Raw genomic sequence first — 3,888 nt, 5'->3', positions numbered from 1 at the left:
AAAAAAAAAAAAAAAATTCAATCCTACACAAATTCTAATTCCTTGCAATTAGATATCCATATATTTTCTATCCACAATAAAAATAAATAAATACAAATACATGAAAAGAAAAGGAGAAGAAAAGAAATTACAAGACATTTCAAGATTTGTAAATATTCATCGATTAACTTTACTTTATTATGTTTGAAATAAATTTATGTGATATACATTTTTCAATTAACGAACATATATTAATATAATATAAATAAGTTTAAAATAAATCAAATAATGAGGTAAATAACTTTTATTAATAAGTTAATAATACAATATTTGAAAATTAATTTAAGTCATATATAGTCAGTGAAGCGACCGTGCTAGAATCACAGGACTCGAGGGGTGCCTAATATCTTACCCTTGGTCAACAGAATTCCTTACCCGATCTTTGTTTTCACAGACCGAATAAAATAAAGAGTCAAATTTCCTTTTGATTAGGGATTTAAACAAGGTGACTTAAAACACCAAAACTCAATTTCAAGTGGCGACTCTGAATAATAAAATAATCTCTTTTCAAAATGTCACTTTAATTGGAGAAACTCTTTTTCTTTCAAAACATACATAAATTAATTTTGAAAAGCAAAAAAAGGGGTGTGACAGATGGCGACTCCGCCGGGGAATAACCAGAATTCGAGCTTATAATATTGACTTATATATGACTATTTACTTAATTATTTATGTTTTGGATATTGTATTTGTTGGCTGAATGTGCTAATTGTTTACTTTTTTACTATTTTAATATTATTTGCGTTGCATTATAACTGTCTTCTCTCGCGCACCCCTCTGAGTCTTCTATAATACAATTATGGGAATTGCGACTGCGCACCCCACTTTTGTTAAGATAGCCAGTGGATCTTCGATCCATGGTGAAGGATGTTTAGTCATACATGTTTAGGATAGGGAGCACCCATGCACAAAGCCGGAAAGCGCTGCTACCGGTACGTTGCTACTCCCTAACTCGAGTTGTCCGCTCATTTTACAGCCAGTCTAGATACCTTGCTCCACAAGTTCAACATTAGTAGAACTGAAACCTCCATACCTGATATCCTTACTAGGTTCCGCTTCATCTGCATCATGTGCATTTAACTTAGCAAGACTCGGCATGGGGGTCGGGTCTGTCTAGGAATGTGCCTTTTCTTGAGACCATCATGTATATTCTTGTGCTACTTGTTGCATCATGTGGAAGACTATAACAAATGTTGACCGGCTTTAGATAATTGACTAAAAGAAGAAATGTCTATTTTACCCATTTTTACCAAATGATTCAAGATAAACAAATTGAAAAATATATATATATATATATATATATATATATATATAACCCTCAATTGTATTCTAGCTTTTATCAAAACATCAAGTTTTTACAAAAAAAAATAAAAAAATAAAAAATAAATATATAAATAAAAAAGGTTATAGTAAAAAAAAAATGCAATAAAATAAATTATTATATATATGTATGTCTTTAAATTTGTTTCAAATAGGGCATATCCACCTTCTTTTTATTTCTTTTTCTTTCTGTTCTTCATGATTCACTTGTCAAAATTATCTCTTTATCCGGTCATTTTCTCTGAAAACAACCTAGGCTTCCCTTAAGGAAGGTCAACAAAAGTCGTTTTCGAAAGAATGACCATTTTAGGCATTCTGAGTCATTTTTCATATATATATATATATTTTTTTTTTTAATTTTAACTACTTCAACAAATGATTTCGAATTATCAAAATTTCATAAGTTAAATTTGGTTTTAAATCGCGAGTTTCTTTTCCTAACCAGGTAACCATGAAATCTATGAGATGTGATAAAAGACTAAGGGATGAAGCAGTCGAAATGGTCAATGATCCCCCAAATTTCATGATCACGGATAAAACCCTACCACTACTCATGGCTTGGTGGAACGATATGCATGAGTTTAGGCGAATTGAGATATTCAAACATCTTGGTTTCCTCACAGATATCATGAGATTTAGTCCTGACAGAGATTTGATCGAGGTTTTGATCCCTTTTTGGGATTCTACAAACAATGTGTTTCGCTTTAGTGATTTTGAGTTGACGCCTACATTGGAGGAGTTGGGTGGTTTCACAGGGTTAGGCAAGGATCTCCGAAGCAAAACACTCATAGCCCCAAGAAACGTCAGCGGGAACAAATTTTTAGAACAAATGCACATCATCTATCCTTATAAGGAGTGTTTCGATAATGGGTTGGTTTCCTTGGAATTTCTATACTCAAGATATGGAAAGAAAGAAGGATTTTCAGACTACGGGAAGTAACTTAAAAATGGGCAACACCTCCCTACTTGGGAAAAACATAGACAAGAAGCATTCATGGTGGCCTTTTTGGGAACCATGGTTTTTCCAAGAAAGGATAAAAAAATCAGTATTCGTCTGTCGGGAATAGTCGTTGTTATGATGAAGAAAAAGAAATCCACTATCTTGCCAATGATGTTGGCTGACATTTATCGTGCTTTGACTAAATGTAGAGAAGGGGAAGATTTTTTTGAAGGTTGCAGCATTCTATTGCAAATGTGGTTTTTGGAGCACTTGTATCGCCATCGTTTTGCGACAGATTTCAAATCTGAATGGACGAATTATATTTTGAGCCACCCAGACAGGATGAAGGAATTAATAGATAAATTGCCAAAAGGTGTCAAAGCGTGGAGACATTATCTTCTTAAATTAACTGCATCTGATATTACATGGAACTATCATTGGTTCCCTGCGAGTGAGGTAATTGTTATGTCTTCCTATCGTCCATTCTTTGTTCTGACAGGCCTTCGAGGATTCAAACCATACATACCCCTTCGGGTGCTACGCCAACTAGGACAAAAACAAATCTTACCTAGGGCCGAGGATACACAGAGTTTCGTATGGGAGGTGTCGTCTGAAGATCGAGATCGAGAATCAGAAGCTCAAAAGATTTGGGGTGGTAGTCGAACTTTAAGCTCGAAAGCTATGGTAAACGATCGGGTTGAAGGAGAAGTAGACCCCTCATACCTTCATTGGTTCTTTGATCAAGCCCCCCTCAAAGTAATGCCCGAAGGATCAGCGTGAGAACTCAGAGATCGAGAAGAGGAAATTGAAGTCAGAATCAAGCAAGCTCAGCTCGAGGTGGAAAGAAATTACAGGTCTACTCTGGATATCCTCAGTAATGATCTAAAGAATGCTAGAGAAGAGTTGGCTCAACGTGATGCAATATTCAAAGAAAGAGTTAGGTTGATTCAGAATAGGGCTGAAAAAGAACATCAATCCACCATTCGAACCTTACATGAGGATTTGGGCATTGTCACAGGCGCTATGGAGCAACAAGAGGAGGAGTATAAAAAAGAAAAGACCCTCTTAATGCACACACAGGCTAGACTACAAAATCAGTTAAAAGCTTCGATGGGACGAGAAACAGACATAGCAAAGCGTTTCACATCGTATCAAGCAGAAGTCGCAATCGAGAGAAATCAATGGATGGGGGAGCCTGAAGAACTTCATAATCAAATCGAAGAGCTTCAGGCACATGAAGAGAATTTGACCCACAGGGTTGATACTACTCAAGAATGGTTGCAGAATTGTCACGAGAATATAGAGGAGGCCAAAGGACAAGTGCTTCAGCTGACAGAGAGCTTGATTGTTGTTTATGGTGGTTATCTACATCGGAGTGATGAGAGCCTGGGTCGACATGCGCGTGCACTGGCCCCACATTTGCCAAAAGCTTTGTTCAAGGTTTACTCTAGCCTAGGGGGCAATTGATGATCGAGAAATATTGGAGAAGGATTTTTTTTATTATTATTATTATTTCTTTTATTTTTTGTCGAAGTTTGTTTCAATCTTTAAGTACTTTGATGTTTTGGTTATTTATTTTAAGAACATTT

At 35.6% G+C, this 3,888-nt stretch overlaps 1 pseudogene; it reads left to right on the top strand.

Moving 5' to 3' along the window:
* The first annotated feature begins 920 nt into the window (after positions 1–920).
* On the top strand, positions 921–2,426 carry LOC125857859 (uncharacterized; annotated as a pseudogene).
* The last annotated feature ends 1,462 nt before the right edge of the window (positions 2,427–3,888 follow it).

The sequence above is a fragment of the Solanum stenotomum genome, chromosome 1 (genome assembly GCF_019186545.1).
Source record: "Solanum stenotomum isolate F172 chromosome 1, ASM1918654v1, whole genome shotgun sequence".
NCBI classification, from domain to species: domain Eukaryota; kingdom Viridiplantae; phylum Streptophyta; class Magnoliopsida; order Solanales; family Solanaceae; genus Solanum; species Solanum stenotomum.
This window is presented reverse-complemented; position numbering and strand designations above follow the sequence as displayed.